We start from the raw sequence: 17,857 nt of genomic DNA, 5'->3' as shown, positions 1-17,857 counted from the left end.
ATTCGGGAATAAATGAAAATCCTGCCTCTGTGGAGACAGGTTCCTGCCTCCCCTATGGTGGCCACTAGAGGGAGCCCTTGACTAGCTGGCTCTGGCCTGGGAGGCCTGGTCCGCCGGTCAGGGTCAGTGCAGACCACTGAGCTCTCGCTGGAAGGCTCCTTCACCTGGTTGACCATGACCAGCAGCCATAGAGCCATGACAGGGAGTTGAGAGACCCCTGAACCGCAGGCTCCTTGGCATATCCCAGAAGTACCTCTGACAATGCTTCCCCAGTGTCCCTTCCCCTCCCAGATGCCCCAGGATGTCCCACGAGACACCCCAGGAGCAGCTGCTCCTGGCCCCACTCCAGAGCTAAGACAGGCATACCCTGGCACAAGTCATGGTCTCTCCCACTGGGTCTCAGCCATGCACATGTCCCCAGCCAGCCAGGCATGGCTTAGGCACATAGCAAAGCCACAGCGAGTGCTGAGTGACCCCAGCCATGCCTGGATGAGGGCCCCAGAATCGACCCCTGCAAAAATGCACCCAACTTAGCTCACTCTCTTCTGCTTCCCGTTCCACAAAGTAATCATTCAGCAAACTACCTCTCATTCTAGAACTGAGCCTAATCTAATTCCTGCCTCCAGGTATTCATAGTCAGATAAAAACTGGGGCAATACTTAAATAACTCTAACACAGAATGGCAAGACCTGAGATCTGTGCCAAGCGCACAGAGGTCAGGGGAATCTTTACAGAGGAGGGAGCGTTTGAGTTGGGTCTTGAAGCATGAGTAGGAGTATACTGAGCTGAGAAGAATGGAAGAGCATTACATGTCAGGGGAACAGCCCATGAAAAGTCACAGAGGTATTACTGAGGGAAGGTTCGGTATGGCATTCTTATTCACATTTTACAGAGGAGGACACTGAAGCTCAAGGCCTGCTTTGTTCCAGGTCGCACAGCTATAACTGACTTGAGACTGGAATCTGGGTCTTCTGATTTTGGATCCTGTGTCCTTTCCACTACCCACCACCAGCTCTGTAGTGGAGGTCAGTTTTTGAGGATGGATTCGTACCTGTTAGAGCAGTGGTCTCTGTGGGGGTTGAAGGGAGGTCCAAGGGATGGGGGATGCACAGAAGGGACTTTGACTGCAGCAGAGTCCATGCTCTGGAGCCCCCCGGCAGAGAGCCATCTCGGGGGGCAGGCACAGCAGAGCGGGGCAGATGGGTGGAGGTTCCAGACGCAGAACGCCATGGTCTTCGCACCTAGGATCACCATGGCAACAGGAGCATCACAGAGGACCTGCCACGATGCCCTTCCAGGCCCTGTCTCAGCTGGGCAGGAAGAAAGGGAGCCAGTCTGGCTGGGGGCAGAGGGCAGGGGCCCCCAGGGTGGCCAGCGAGGCCTGGGGGCTGCCTCCAGGCTCTATGTAGGGCACCTGCCAGCCCACACCTCTCTTGGGCCAATCATAGAACAAACAGGGAGGAGGCAAAGAGAGAAAAGGAGGGGCTTGGCACGCCTGGACAGGGGAGGGGAGGGATACTACCAGTCCAGGGTCCAAAGGCAAGACAGACAACAGCGCCTCTTCCCCGGGGTCAGGCAGCCCTGATCCCTGAAGGGCTGGGTAGACTCAATATTCAAAGAGATGAACACATTTTACCTATGGCCACTGCAGAAAGACGGCAGCAACCAGGGGAGGCAGGGAGAAGCTGGGGTACACCTGGGTCCTGCTTCACCAAACCCAGTCCCACCAACGACAATGGAATAGCATGGAACAGGCCACAGCCGGCCCAGAGACACAGAGCAAGAGGATTCACCACAGCTTGGGGAGAACGCTGGGATCCCTGAGCTGCCTGTCCCCCATGGACTCTGCCTTGCTGAGGCCAGCCAGGTGAGGACTGACCCATCCACCTCCCGCCCCACCCCCACGCCACCAGCTCAGAGCTGGGGTTAATGGGCAGAGGAGGAGGGGGAGGCACACCATGGGTCAGGCTTCTAGAGAGCTGTGTCAGGTGCGGGACCACCTGGATGCTGTCGCACGTTCACTACCAGTCAGTGGCCTCAGTGTCCTCATCTCAAATGGGTGTGAAGTTTGACACACCCCAAAAGAATGTTGATGGTTTTCCGTCCAAAGAAACTGAGGCATAGAGAAAGAAAACGACCTGCCTGAAGTCACAAAGAATTGGAGTTGGGACTGGGCAGTAACAGCAGGTCCCCTGTCTCGGTCAGTGCAGTGTCTCTCCGCTGCTCCAGGCTGTTCCTGCGGTTCAGTTCCGTCGACATGCGCTAATGCCAACCATGCTTAGCACTGCCTTGGGCATCATGAGAGGGAAAGAAGAGAAGAAACAATATTTTCTCCCAAGTTTTGAGCACTTAATGGGTGCCAGGCAGTGCAGTAAGTGCTTTTTAGAAATGGCGTCATCCAATCATCAGAACAAAGCCCTGGGGAATAAGAAGGGTGGACAGAGGGGCTGGAGGTTAGCACAAGGGCAGACGGATGCGCAGTGAGCCCTGTCGTGAGGATCTGTTAGGTGGACAGGATCACCGGGCAGGCCGCCTCAGCTGCCTTTTCCTGCCTCAGATGCAGGCTGGCTCAGCGTAGCGTGGGGCTTCACAGAGACCCCGTCCCTACGAAAAATAGAAAAATTAGCCAGGCATCACCTGTAGTCCCAGCTACTCGGGAGGCTGAGGCGGGAGGATCGCTTGAGCCCAGGAGTTGGAGGTTGCTGTGAGCTATGATGACACCACTGCACTCTACCTGGGGTGACAAAGCAAGTCTTAAATGAAAAAAACAACGAAACAATTGTTTTTTCCTGTTCTTTAGGTTGTCTTTTTACTTTCTTGAGGCTGTTCTTTGACTCATAAAAGATTTTAATTTTGATGACATTAAAACCTTTTAATGAATTGCAGTGGATTTTGACCTTGCAAAATCCAAGATTGTAAAGATTTAACCATATGTTTTCTTCTAAGAATCTCATAGCTTTAGCTATTTGACCTATTTTGAGTTAATTTTCATGCATGGCGTGAGGTAAAGATCCTTCTTTTACACGTGGGTATTCAATTGTCCCTGCACTATTTGTTGAAAAGATTATTCTTGGCCGGGCGCGGTGGCTCACGCCTGTAATCCTAGCACCTCTGAGAGGCCGAGGCGTGTGGATCGCTCAAGGTCAGGAGTTTGAGACCAGCCTGAGCAAGAGCAAGACCCCGTCTCTACTAAAAATAGAAAGAAATTATTTGGACAACTAAAAATCCATATAGAAAAAATTAGCTGGGCATGGTGGCACATGTCTGTAGTCCCAGCTACTCGGGAGGCTAAGGCAGTAGGATTGCTTGAGCCCAGGAGTTTGAGGTTGCTGTGAGCTAGGCTGACGCCACGGCACTCTACTCCGGGCAACAGAGTGAGACTTTGTCTCAAAAAAAAAAAGATTATTCTTTTCCTCAATGAATGGTCTTGGCACCCTTGTTGAAAATCAATTGATGATAGATGTATGGGTTTATTTTTGGTCTCTCAATTCTATTCCATTGATCTATATGTCATCCTTACGCAAGCACTACACTGTTTTGATTATGTAGCTATGTAAAAATTTTTAAATCAGAAGTATGCATTCTCCAACTCTGTTCTTTTTCAAGATTGTTTTGTCTATTCTGGGTCCCTTAAAATTTCACAGGAACTTTAGGATCACCTTACCATTTCCGCAAAAAAGCCTGTTGGAATTTTGGTAGAGATTACTCTGAGTCTGTAGATCACTTTGCCATTTTTACAATATCTAGTCTTCTAATCCATGGACATGGGATATCTTTTCATTTATTTAGATCTTTAAGTTTAATCAACAATGTTTTGTAGTTTTGAGTGTACAAGTCTTGTACCTCCTTGGTTAACACTATTCCTAAGTATTTTATTCTTTTTGATACTATCGTAAATGGAATTATTTTCTTAATTTCATTTTCAGATTATTCATTGCTGGTATATAGAAATACAACTGATTTTTTAATGTTGATCTTGTATCTTGCAACTTTGCTGAATTCATTTACTAGCTGTAATAGTTTTTGTGTGGATTCTTTAGGCTTTTCTATATATAAGATTACGCCATCTGTGAATATAGTTTTACTTCTTCCTTTCCAGTTTGGATGCCTTTTATTTCTTTTTCTTCTGTAACTGCCCTTGTTAATACTTCCAGTGAAATGTTGAATAGAAGTGGCAAGGCCAGCCATCCTGATCTTGTTCTGATCTTAGGAGGGAAGCTATCAGTCTTTCACCATTAAATATGCTATTAACTGTGGATTTTCACAGATGCCCGTTAACAGGTTCAGAAAGTTCCCTTCTATTCCTAGTTTCACGGGTGTTTTGATCATGAAAGGGTGTTGGTTTTGTCAAATTGGTTTGCTGCATCAATTGAGATGATCATATGGTTGTTTTCTTCATTCTAATAATGCGATATATTATGTAGGCCCCTCCGTATCTGTGGGTTCTGTATCTGTAGATTCAGCCAACCACAGATAGAAAGTATTAAAAAAAAAAATCGATGGTGGAACCTGTACTGAACATGTACAGACTTTTTTCCTTGTCATTATGCCCTAAACAATAAAATATGAGAACTATTTACACAGCATATACATTGTATTAGGTAGTATAAGTAATTGAGAGATGATTTAAAGTATACAAGAGGCTGTGTGTAGGTTATATGCAAATATTGTGACATTTTATTTATTTATTTATTATTTTTATTTATTTATTTTTTTAGAGATGGGGGCTTTGCCACATCGCCCAGGATGGCCTTAAATTCCTAGGCTCAAGCAATCCGCCTGCCTCAGTCTCTGGAGTAGCTGGGACTACGGGCGCGTACCACTGCAGCTGGCTAACACCATTTTATACAAGGGACTTGGGCATCACAGATTTTGGTATCCAAGGAGGATCCTGAAGCCAATTCCCCACAGTACATTGATTTATTTTCACGTTGAACCACCCTTGCTGGCATTCCCAGGATAAATCCCATGTGGCCGTGATGTATAATCTTTTTAGTATGTTCTGGATTTGATCTGCTAGTATTCTGTTGAGGATATTTGCATCTGTATTCATAAGGGATGTGGGTCTGTAGATTTCCTTCCTTATGATCACTTTGTCTGGCTTTAGTTTCACGGCAATACTGGCATCACGGAATGAGTTATAAGGTATACTCTATTTTTTGGAAGAGTTTGAGAAGGACTTTTTGTTCTTTAAATATTGGAGAATTCATCAGTGAAACAATTTGGTCCTAGCCTTTTCTTTTCTTTACTTTTTAAAACATTTTTACATATTTAGTGGTTACAAGTGCAGTTGTTTTACATGGATAAAGTGCGCAGTGGTGAAGTCTGGGCTTTCAGTGTAAACATCACTCGAATAGTGTACATTGTACCCATTAAGTAATTTTTCATCCCTCGCCCCCTTTGACCCTCTCACTTCCTTCTCTGTCTCCAGTGTCTATTATTCCACTCTCTATGTCCATGTGTCCATGATATTTAGCTTCCACTTATAGTGTGAACATGCAGTATTTGACTTTCTGTTTCTGAGTTATTTCACTGTAGGAGATAGCCTCCAGTTCCATCCATGTTGCTGCAAAAGACATGATTTCATTCTTTTTGATGGCTGAATAGTATTCCATGGTGTATACCATATTTCTTTACCCAGTCATCCACTGATGGACACTTAGGTTGATTCCATATCATTGCTATTGTGAATAGTGCTGTGATAAATATACAAGTGCAGGTGTCTTTTTGATACAATGACTTCTTTTCCTTTGGGTAGATACCCATTAATGGGACTGCTGGATTGAATGGTAGTTCTGTTCTTAATTCTTTGAGAAATCTCCATACTGTTCTCCACAGAGGTTGTACTAATTTACATTCCCACCCACAGTGTATGAGCTTTCCCTTTCTCCGCATCCTCACCAACATCTGTTATTTTTTGACTTTTTAATAATAGCTATTCTGACTAAAGATGTATCTCATTGTGGTTTTAATTTGCATTTCTCTAATGATTAATGATATTGAACATTTCTCATATGCTAGTTGGGCATTCGTATGGCTTTTTTTGAAAAATGTCTGTTCACGTCCTTTGTCCACTTTTTAATGGGGTTATTTGTTTTGGGTTTGTTGTTGTTGTTATCGTTGAGTTGAGTTCCTTGTAGATTCTTGATATTCGTCCTTTGGCAGATGCATAGTTTGCAAATATTTTCTCCTGTTCTATAGGTTGTTTGTTCACTCCATAAATTATTTCTTTTGCTGTGTGGAAGCTTTTTAGTTTAATTAAATCCCATTTGTCTATTTTGTTTTTGTTGCGTTTGCTTTTTAGGTCTTAGTCATGAATTCTTTGCCTAGGCCAATGTTCGGAAGAGTTTTTCCTAGGTTTTCTTCTAGAATTTTTATTGTTTCAGGTCTTATATTTAAGTCTTTAATCCATCTTGAGGTAATTTTTGTATTTGGTAGGGAATAGGGGTCCAGTTTCATTCTTCCGTATATGATAGGCTTTTCTTTATTGGAAGTTTTAAAATTATTGATTCCATCTTGTATTTGAGGTCTATTCAGGTTTTCTATTTTTTTTTTTTTTAGTCAAATTTGGTAGTTTGTGTATTTCTAGGAATTTGTCCATTTCTTCTAGGTTATTTAATCCATTAGCACACAATTGTTCATAGTATTCTCATAATCTGTTTTATATCTGAAGTTGGTAGTAATTTCCCTGATTTCATTCCTAATTTTAGTCTTCTTTTTTTTTTTTCTTTTTGAGACGAGTCTCACTCTGTTGTCCGGGCTAGAGTGCCGTGGTGTCAGCCTAGCTCACAGCAACCTCAAACTCCTGGGCTCAAGCGATCCTTCTGCCTCAGCCTCCTGAATGTCTGGGACTATAGGCACCTGCCAACACACCTGGCTAATTGTTTGTATTTTTAGTAGAGACAGGGTGGCGGGGCGGGGGCTTGCTCTTGCTCAGGCTGGTCTCAAACTCCTGACCTCAAGCGATCCTTCCACCTCAGCCTCCCAGAGTGCTAGGATTACAGGCATGAGCACACCTAGCCTGCAAGTGATTTTTGTATTAACATAATATCCAACTTTTTGCCAAACTCTCTTATTAATTTTAATAATTTACCTATAGAGTTTTTTGGATTTGACATGCAGACAATCATATCATCTGTAAATAATGACAGTTCTGGTTGTTCTTTTCCAATTTTTATGTCTTAAATTTTTTTCTAGCTTTGTTGCACTGGCTACAGCCACCAGTAGAATGTTATACAGAAAACAATGAAAGCAGCCAAACCTGCCTCATTTCTGATTTCATTTATTTATTCGTTTATATCATCCAGCCCAAAATGTCATCATTTTTTATTTTAAAAGAATGTTTGTAGCATTTCACCATTAAGAACGTTTTCTCTGGGGTTTTGGTGGATACTCTTTGTCAGATTAATGATGTTCTCTTTTATTCCCAGATTTCTAAATTGTTGTTGTTGTTTTAAATAAATTGGAATTGAATTTTATCAAATGTTTTCCTGCATTTATTTGGATAACCATAATGTTTTCCTCCTTTAATCTGTTACAGTGGTGAATGACATTTAAAGATTTTCTAATGTTAGACCAAGCTTGAATTCTTGGTATGATATACCATAAGCAGGTTGAGTTTGTATTTTGTGCACTGCTGGATTCATTTTGCTAATATTTTACTTCGAATATTTGCGTCTATGTTCATGAGTGAGATTGGCTTATAATTTTCGTTTCTCATACTGTCCTCACTGGGCTTGTTGCCTCACAGAATGAGCTGAAGTGCTCTTCCCCCTTTTTGTAATTAATTTTGATTTTTATCAAAGCATCCACAAAATTTTAAAAGTCAGGCCAGGTGCAGTGGCTCATGCCTGTAATCCCAGCACTTTGGGAGGCCCAGGCAGGAGGATGCTTGAGCCCAGGAGTTTGAGATCAGCCTGAGCAACAGTGAGAGCCTGTCTCCACTAAAAATAGAAAAATTGTGGCACATGTTGTGGCTTGCGCCTGTAGTCTCAGCTACTTGAGAGGTGGAGGCAGGAGGATCTCTTGAGCCCAGGACTCTGAGGTTACAGTGAGCTGTGATGATGCTACTGCACTCTAGCCCAGGTAACGGTGAGACACTGTCTCAAAAAAAAAAAAAAAAGTCAAATAGTCACAAAAAAGGTGTATAATAAAAGACAGCAGTTTTCTGCTTCACCCTTCCATCCCCTCCTGCCCACCTCTAGCTGTTCCTTCTGGGGTTTGCACATCTTAGTATTTCTAAATAATATTGATAGCTTTTTGTTAATCAACTTGAGACATTATCTACTGACTTTCTATTTGGCAGATGAGGATTTAATTCTCTGATACCACTGTGGGTTAAAACAATAGTGGTTAAATGAATATTTGACATTTCCATTTTTATGACTACTCAATATTGTTCATAGCTGAGCACTTCAGAAACTATGATTATATTTTCTAGTTTTGGTTTTCCCTAAAGTTAGTAATGCTCTTTTTAAAAATTGTTCAGCGTTCTTTGTGCCTCTTGCTAATCCTTCCCACACCTGCTAATATCTTCAGTCACAGTAGTTAATCTATTAGTTGCAATGGTTTTCCTTGGAGACATCCTTCCAAGTGGCCACCCTTCTCCTCTCTCTGGGCTGGTTGCTCTTCATGCTGCCACACAGCCATTGTCCTGGGACTTGGCAGTCACCCTTACAATAATGTTTCTCATTCTCCTGGGATCCCCTGTTTTCCTGGATCTTCATTTCTTTTTTATGGCTTACACTTCTGTTTTGTTGGAGCACATCCTGTAACAGTTCATGAGTTCAAAATGGTGGTACAGTGGTGAAAGCTATGGTGATGACGACAGCCCTCAGTGTACCAGTCTCTTGATCTTCTGTTTTCCAATTTGGACCGATTGCCCTCTTTGCCTACACAGGATCGCAGGACATGCCCTTACTACCAACCTGAGGATTCCCTTCCCTTTGGTCCTGTGTTGAGTTTTCTGTCTTCTGACCTATGTGTTTTTCTTTCTTTGTTCACCCCCTCATTTTGTTGGAGTGCATTTGTCTTAGTCTATTCCAGCTACTATAAGAAAATACCTTAGATTGTGTAATTTATAAATAATAGAAATTTATTTCTTGCAGTTCTGGACCTGGAAAGTCCAAGATCAAGGTGCCAGCAGGTTCAGAGTCTAGTAAGAACTTTCCAGTTTCAAGATGGTACCTTCTTGCTGCATCCCCACATGGAGGGAGGGATGATCACTGTGGCCTCACACAGCTGAAGGGCAAAAAGGGACTAGGGTGCTCCCTTTAACCTCTTTTATAAGGTCACTAATCCCATTCACGAGGATGGCTCTCTCATGACTTAATCACCTCCTAAAGGCCCCACTTCTTAATACTATCACATTGGTGATTGAACATATGTATTTTGGAGACCATAGCAGCATCTTTTAGCTGTTTCTGAGAAAAGAGTCTGTTGGATTTAAAGTTTTTGAGATCCTGAATAAATAAAAATTTATTTATTCTATCCTTATAGCTGAATGCCAGTTTGGCCGGCATAGAATTCTAGGTTAGAAATGATTTTTCTTCAGAATTTTGAAGGTGTTCTTCCATTGTCTTCTTGCTTCTGCTGGGAAGTCCAAATCCATCATGATTCCTTTGCTGTGACCCTTTGCTGTGACTGTTTTTGTGTTTACGGAAGCTGGTAAGATCTTCTCTTTGTCCTAGTTTTCCGAAATCGTAGTACACCGATGCATCTTAGTGTTTTCATTGACTCTACCAGGCATTAGGTGGGCTTTTTTTATTTGAAAATTCATATACTTCAGTTTTGGGAAATAATTTTGAATGACTTAATATTTGATGTTTCATCCATTTCAATTTCTTCTGTTCTCTCTTTCTGGAATCCGTGTTATTCAGATACTGAACCTCCTGCACTGGTTCTCTGATTTTCTAATCTTTTCTGTATTTTTCATTTCTTTCTTTTCTGGGGGATATTCCTTCAACTTTGTCTTTCAACCCTTCTTCAGAGGTTTTCATTTCTGCCATCGTGCTTGTTAACTCTTGTTTCCCAAGAGTTTTTGTTGTTGTTGCTCTCTGAATGTTTACCTTCAAAGGGTCAGGTTCTTATTTCATGAATGCAATCCCTTCTTTTCTCTCTCTGAGGATATTAATTCTTGCTCCTCCTACTCCTCCTCTTCCTCTTCCTCTTCTTCCTGCAGAGTCCCTGTTTCCTGCAAGTTGCTTTTTTCTGCTTGCCGGGGTTGGCTTCTCTTACGTTAGAGGTTCTCCTTAGTTGTCTAATGATCCTTGGTTGTCTGCTCATTATTAAGAAAGGGAGCTTTGAAGCTGATGGGAAGCCCTAAGCATGTTGACTTTGAGCTTCACAGTATGGCGCTCTGGAGGGATATTTGTTGGGAGTACTAGTCTTAGGTCTCTCTTCCTGGGCTGGTCAGAGTCTCGTAGGGGGATTATCCAGAGAGTAAAGGTCAGGTTGCCCCCATTTTGGCAGCCGAATGGAAGAAGAGGGTTGGGGGGTCTCAGTGTTCAGCACATGTGCAATCACTTAATCCCCTTAGCTACTGGCCCAAAGACCTTCTGTTTACCATCCCTGAGAATAAATTCCCAGTCTTATGCCAGACTCAGAAAGCGGCAGTTGCCCAGTGGCAGGATGTAGGAGAGGGATCTAGGGATCTATTTGCTTCTCAATTAGCTTTGATCTAGTGCCCCATGTTTTTGCCTCTGATGTCAGAGCTCTCTGTTGCTGCCAGTTTCTGATGTTTTGCTTTTTTGATCTACCCATAATTGAGAGAGATTTGTTGATACCTCACACCATACTGATAGATTTGTCTAATTTCCCCCCGTAGCTCTAACGATTTTTGCTTTAATATTTTTGGTCATTTTATTAGGCACATATTAATTTACAATTGTTACAGCTTTCTGGTGTATTTAACTTTTTTTTCCTTAACATTGTCATCATTTTATTATTACTGCATAGCGACCAACTCTACCCCTAATGTTGTTTTTTGTCTTAAAGTTCAGTTATTAATATAGTTATAACACCTTTCTTTTGGGATAACTTTTTCTTCTTTTTTTAATAGCAGATGCTTCTAGTGTCTGTCATATGGGATAACTTTTTCAACCTCAACCTTTCCTATCCTTATGCTTAGGTGTGTCAGATACGTCTTTTTTTTTTTTTTTTACCATTTTAAAGTGTACGGCTTAGTGGCATAAGCACATTCGCACTATTGTGCAACCATCATCCACCTCCAGAACTTTCTCATCTTCCCAAGCTGAAACTCTGTACCTATTGAACAAATATTACCTCCCCTCCATCCTCTATTTTCTTCTTTTTTTTTTCTTTTGAGACGGAGTCTCGCTGTCGCCCAAATATCTAGAGGGCTAGATATTTGCTAAGTGTTCACTTCTATTTTCTATGCACACCCCTGTCCATTTCAGTCTTCCCAAAGCAGGGCTCTGATCGTTTCAGTTCCCTGCTCAAAAATGTTTAACCATCTCACCATCGCCGTGGAGCCTTTAGAATAAAGTCCAAATTCTTTAACTTGGCCTCCAAGGCTTTTGGGATTCAGCCTGAGGCTGCCTGTCCAGCCTTTGCCTTTCTGAGCTCCGGGCAAGTGAAGGGTTTGCTTCTCCCGTGTTCTGCTCTTCCTGCCTCCAAGCCTTTGTCCCGGGGTTGCTCTTCTTAGAATCCCTGCCCTCCATTTCTACATAGATATTTAAATCCTGTTTATTCTTCAAGCCCTACTTTCTCTAAAAAGCCTCACCTCGCCCTTTCTCCCGAGAGGGTGGACGGTGGAGGGATAAGAAAATGGGCTTTGCAGTCAGACAAACATGGATTAAAATGTGAGTTCCTTTACTTGTTAGCTGTTGGCCAAACCCTTTAACCTTTCCAAATCTCAGTTTTCTTATCTTTAAAATGGGAACAGAAAGCAATGAAGGACCACATCGGGTGGGTGCAAGGGTGAACTGAGTCTGATTTTGCTTGTAAAGATCCTATTACAGTCCCTGCCACACTCCATTCTGCCATCTTGGCAGGGAGTCACCAGCTGTCCGGGAGTCCTACTTTCCCCCACTAGTCATGTCTTCCCCCAGGGTTTCCGATGGGCTCACTAATTCCGTAAGTTGCCGAGCTTTCCTACTGAGGGGATGGGAGTGGGCAAACAGGTTTAGCCTCTAGGAACTCAGCCCAGGCCCCCAGGAACCTTGGTGGGACTCCCACACCCATCTGGGCCCAAAGGAATCCCCTTCTTCCTTCCTTCTACATTTGAATTTTGTAGCTGGGAAATATGTGCGTCCAAAGGGGTCCACCAGCAGGCCCGCTCCTAGCCGTCAGCACCCTATGATACGATGATGAGCCAAGCGGAGCAGAGATAATCCTCCTGACTTGAAGGTGGGTAAACTGAGGCTCAAACCAGCTTCCATATAGTTGGGTCTAGAACTTTTGTGTCTTTGGAGCCAGAGAAGGGAATTACTCCAGGGGCTGTGGGAGGCCTGGGCAGCTGTGGCGGGGACCTCGGGGAGCTCTGGCCCCAAAGCAGGAGCCAGGCCAGGGATCCTGGCTGTTGGGGCCTCTACACCCTGTCCACAAGCCGGTTAATGCCACTTTCCCTGAGGCTAGTGGGGAGCTCAGTGTCTGTGTTTGCTTTGGGAACCTAGTTGTGAGTAGACTATCTTGCCTGCGTCATTTGGGGAAGGAGCAAGGATGATGATTCCCTGGCTGGGGTGCGCACGTCTCTGGGGTTGAGGGTGAGGGCAGGATTTCCTGGATAGTGAGAAGAGTGAGCTTGGCACCAGGAAGCCTGGGCTCCAGCCCAGCTCTGCGCCCAGCTTGCTGTGCCACCTGGGGCAAGCGCCTGCCCCTGTGGATCCCAACTGCCCTATCTATAAAAGGGGAAAGGTCTGTGTCATGGGATGTTTGTGTTCTCAAAAGTGCTGTCCTGGGCCCAGCCCTTGCCTGAGCCCAGACTGTCCCCGGGGCCTGACTTCACCGGGTTGGCCTGACCAAGTCTCTGACGACACCACTGCGCTGTCTCCACACCCTCTGTCCTGCCCTTCCCCGAGGGGCCAGGGCCAGGTCTTGGTCAGTATGGGGGGAAGGCAGGGAGCCTCCAAGCCCAGCTTGACCTCTTGAGTCTCTTCCCCACTCCCTGGAGCCAAAGCCAGCATCCTCTCCTCCCTCCCTCTTGAAATCTGAGCTCAGGGATCCAGGGAGGACTTTGGCTGCAAAACATTCCATCCAGTTGTCCAAACACTGCGCAGCTGGCTGGCGGGAGGGAGGGGTGGCCTACAGCTGCTTTGGGGAGCCCTTGGGCTGTTTTCATGGAAATGGGGGAGTCCTCACTCTGAGGGCCAGCTCTGGCTGCCCTGAGGGGGTTCACAGGATTGAGGGCACAAAGGAAGAACAACCCCCACAGCCCCTTCCTGGGGCCTGCCCACAGCCCCCTGCTGAGTGCCCAGTCCCTGCTGGGGAGGACATGGCTGCCTCAGAGGCTGCCCAGCTGGGTGTGCGTGGCAGCCCCAGCCTGCAGCGGCAGAGGTGGCTGGGCAGCGCCTGCAGGCAGGCAGGAGGGTGGTGGTCTTGTGACCCTCCCCTCGTGACCGATCCTGCCTGGGCTGGGCAGCAGGGGGAGGGCAGGCAGGAATGACGCTGAGACAGCAAGCAGGGGAGCTGGCTTCGGGCTGCAGCTTTTCCTGACAAGCTGGCCCAGACCTGGCTGCCTCTTGGGTGAGTCTCTGAGCCTCAGTTTCCTCATACGCAAGAGGAGACGATCGAGCCTTTTCCGGCTCTGGTTTTTCTAAGAAGCCACAGCCAAGGCCAAGGTCCTCGCAGCTCCCCATCCAGCCCATGCTGTGATTAAATGTCCGGAAAGTAACACATCTCTCTGTACAGTCCCCAGCAACTCTGACTCGGTTTCCCCCCCGAGGTGGCTGGCCGGGGCTTGGCAGGGAGGGCCCAACTCCCACATACTTTGCTGCCCCCCAGGCTGAGCGCCTTCCCCTCCTGCCATGTTGGGGTGATGGGGAGACTCCCCCCTTCACATCCTGTTTTCCATTAATTGTTTCCAGGTGGGCCTCGAAGTTGCCGGGCAGAGGAAGGTGGGGGCACGGGGGAATTCAGCAGGGGGATCAGAGAGGAGCGAAAACAGGAAGGGGGTGGGAGCAGGCCACGGAAAATTCACTGCCAGGAGAGGGAGGCCAGCATCTGGTTCGCATTAGGCTGAGAGCTTTGAAGCCCACAGCCGAGTGGGAGATACTGTTATCCAGTCGCTCAGCTGGGCGGGGTGTGAGGAACTGGCGGCTTCTCCCCAGCAAGGACTCAGAGGCTGATGGGAAAGAAGAAGGAAGTCGAGGGAGAAGGGAGTAGGAAACTCTGCTTTCAGTCTACACTGTGGCTGACACTTCACAAAGGCTATCTTCTTTGATATTCGCTACTTCACAGGGGAGAATGTTCCCATTTTATAGACGAGGGAACCGAGTCCCAGAGCGGTTAAGTGACTTGCCCAAGGTCACACAGCCAGGGAATGGCAGAACTAGGATTAGAATTCAGGCCATATGAGACAAGGCGGCACATTCAAACCATCTCACAGGTGGATTGAGGCTGACCATGTGCCAGGCAAGGGGGCAAGCCGGCTTCTGCCCACAGAGTCAGCCAGTTCTTGTGGGAGTGTCTGACAGTTCCATGGGGCATCTGTCATGACTCACGTGTCTGAGGGTCCAGCCCAGTGCCTGCAGAGGAAGAAAGCAATCCCGGGGGTGGGGAGTGGAGGGGGGCGCTTCCTGGAGGAGAGGGTAGGAGCAAAAGAGAAATTTGTTAGTAGGAATGGGATGGGGTGGAGGTTCCAGAAAGAGGGGACGGTGTGGTTCAGGGCATGTCTGGGCAATGGCAGCTGTAGCATCCATTTTACAGCTGGAGAAACTGAGGCGCAGAGAGGCTGACATGCGCAAAGGTTCACGGTCTGAAGTGGGATTGAATCCAGCCTGGCTGACTCCAGGCTGTATTCCTAACTGCCACATTGAGTTGTCCCTTGGCAGGGGTGGTTAGAAGTTCTAAGGGGATACTGAGGCCTGGGGTAGTCAGGGGAAGGGCCTGAGGCCGCACAGCCATCTATGAGAGGGCGGGACTGGACAGGCTCTCTCCACGAAGCAGCCTGGTGGGGAGGGGACAGGCAGCCCCACCGTGGGCCTGGGTGAAGCCTGGGGCCTCAGGCCTCCCACCTCCCCCCCGCCAAGCTGTCTCACCCGCCCTGGCCCAGAGCCCAGAAAGGAGGGCCCCAGTGTCTTCTGCTGTCCGATGAGCCACCGGAGTTAATAATTATGGGGTTTAAGGGGATAGAGGCCTGTCTGGGAGGCGCCTCCCTCCCAGCGGCTGCTCCTGGGAGATAGCAAAGGTTAGCGTGAGTCTCAGCCTGGGGGTGGGGAGAAGGCTTCTGCCACCTGCCTTCCTGGCAGTCTGCAGAGGCACCCACATCGGACTGGTCCCCCAAGCATGGACCCCCCTGAGGAGCCCGCCAGGTGCCCTGCCCGCGGGACATGCCCAGTGTTCCTGGCCATGAGCTCAGGCACTGTCTGCTATGCCCCATCAGGCCTGTGCCCTGCACTTGAGAGGAGCTTGGGAGAGGAGCCCTGGGGCACAGACAGGTGAGCTAGGGCTCTGGGGCATGGAGGGGAGGGGGAACCTTGCCACTCTGCAGGGACGCAGGGTTGGGGAGGGGGTATGAGAAGCCGATCTCCGTACAGGGGACTGGCAAGGAACTATGAGGAACTTCTAGAGCCTCCTACAAGGTCAATACCAGGAGGTGGCTCTGATTGTTTTGTCCAACTTGGTGGTTGTACAGAGGTGAAGACCAAAGCTCAGAGAGGGCAAAACACTTGTCCTGAGTCACACAGTGAGCTGAGGACAGACTTAACTCCAGAATCAGGGCCTGGGTCGTCCATGCTGACACGGTCTCCTGCTCTACATCTGCCTTCAGCCAAGGGTCTGTGGTCCAGGCTGGCAGGTTGGGGATGGGATGACAGGAAGGGACAGAGGGAGGAAGGGACAGAGGGAGGGAGGGCGGGGACGGCAGTGGCTTGTGGGCAGAGGAACATCTTTTATTTCTCCCTCCCCACCTGCTGGGCCAGGCACCTAGTAGGTGCCCAGTAACCTGACTGCATGCATCTGTGGCTTCCAACGAGCCCTCTGGTTGCTGGGAAGTCTTTTTGCAAAACTGGTGTGTGGGGACTTAGCCCTGCCAGCCCTGGCTATGCGATATCAGGCGGGTTCCTTGACTTCTCTGAGCCCCTCCTTATCAGCTGAGGCGCAGGGTCGGCTGTGTTTCTCGGGGGAGGCAGTGAGGCCTGGCAGGGCAGTCCATGGTAGCTGCATGCATGGATGACAGGATGACACGCTTGTCCTTCGAGGCTTCACTCCAGGGCCTCCCCAGTCCACCAGCCCTCCCAGGCTGAGGACTCTTCCTCTGGGGCCGTAGTCCTGAGCCGATGCCTCCTCCACACTTTATCTTCCTCTGGTCCGGGTTACCACAACTTGTCTCCTGTCTGGGCTTGTGAAGACTCGGAGGGCAAAGGCCCTGTCCTGGGCTTTCTTTGTGTCATATTCTCCTCCTTCCCCTAAATGGTGAACAGAACAAGAGGCAGGAAGACAGCAATTACTCAAGATTTACTTGGTGAAGGATTCAAGTCAACAAACATATGTTGACATCTGCTTTGGGTGGGCTAGACCCTGAGCTGGGCTGAGGTGGGTGGGGGAACAGAGCCCCAAGAAGGAGCTGGTTCCTGCCCTTTGGAAGCCCTAGTCATGGAAACAACTGCCCTGCGGCATCAAGGGCAGGGGGGGGCCTGGACTGAATGATTATGGAAAGTTGGAAGGGATGCCATGGAGGGCTGTTCAGGTTGTTCACTGCACAAGGGAGCTAGCAAGGCATGAAATCCAGCCTGGCCTCCCCTCACCAAGTCCTATACTTTGGTGTGAGCCGTGCCCACCTGAGAAAGGAGCACCATATTCTATTTTGAACAAAGACATCATTCACTTGGCAAGGTGTGCTGTAGGCAAGTAGTGGCTCTGGAAGTCGAGGTCTGTATGCCCCCCATCCTCCACCCCCATCCCCCACCATACTGGAGCCCCAGGAGGGCAGAGCCTGTCTGTGCAGTTTCCCTCTGGGTCCCCAGCCCTCGCATGGCCCATAGCTCATGCTCAGATGGGGTGGCTGAATGAAAGAATGAGTGAATGAATGAAGGAATGGTGTCCCCCATGATGATCTGACAAACTCAAGCCTGCGGCCCCAGAGTCAGTGAGCCTGGAAGAGTAGTGCTCAGAGTTCTGGTGGCATCTGGAAGGGGAAATAGCTTCCCCCATACCCCCAGTCCTCCCGCAGACACGCAGGATGGCGCCGCGGGCCCTGGGGAGAACGGTTCTGCTCTCACCGGACCCAGGCCCAGCTGAAATTGAGGCCAATGGTCAGTGCTCATGATAGGTGGGACAGAGGGACTGAGGGACAGGTAGACCAGGGGTCTGGGATTCAGGGAAAGGTTTTACAGGGGACATGGGACCAGACAGGTGTGTGAGTGTGTTGGGGGTGGGGGTGGTATTCTCTAGCGGGTAGATAGCGGGCAAAGGCAAGAATGGGCACTATGTTCAGAGGCAGGAGACTGGGTGCTGAGAGTTGGGCCAAGGTGGCTACTTGCTGGGGATAAACACTCAAGAGAGTAGGACTCAGAAAACTTGTTTTGAGGCCTGTCCCCACCTCCCTTCCCAGCAGGCAGGATGTTGCAGGGGGCAGCCACAAAGCACAGAGCCCAGGGAAGGAGTACATGGCCCGGGGCCAGGGGAGGGGGTGGGAGAGTGTCAGCTGGCCTGAGTGACAGTCTGTGTGAGAATCAGA

This window comes from Propithecus coquereli, unplaced genomic scaffold (genome assembly GCF_000956105.1).
Source record: "Propithecus coquereli isolate 6110/MARCELLA unplaced genomic scaffold, Pcoq_1.0 Scaffold775, whole genome shotgun sequence".
Taxonomy (NCBI): Eukaryota; Metazoa; Chordata; class Mammalia; order Primates; family Indriidae; genus Propithecus; species Propithecus coquereli.
The sequence above is the reverse complement of the archived record's forward strand: the minus strand, read 5'-3'. Positions refer to the sequence as shown.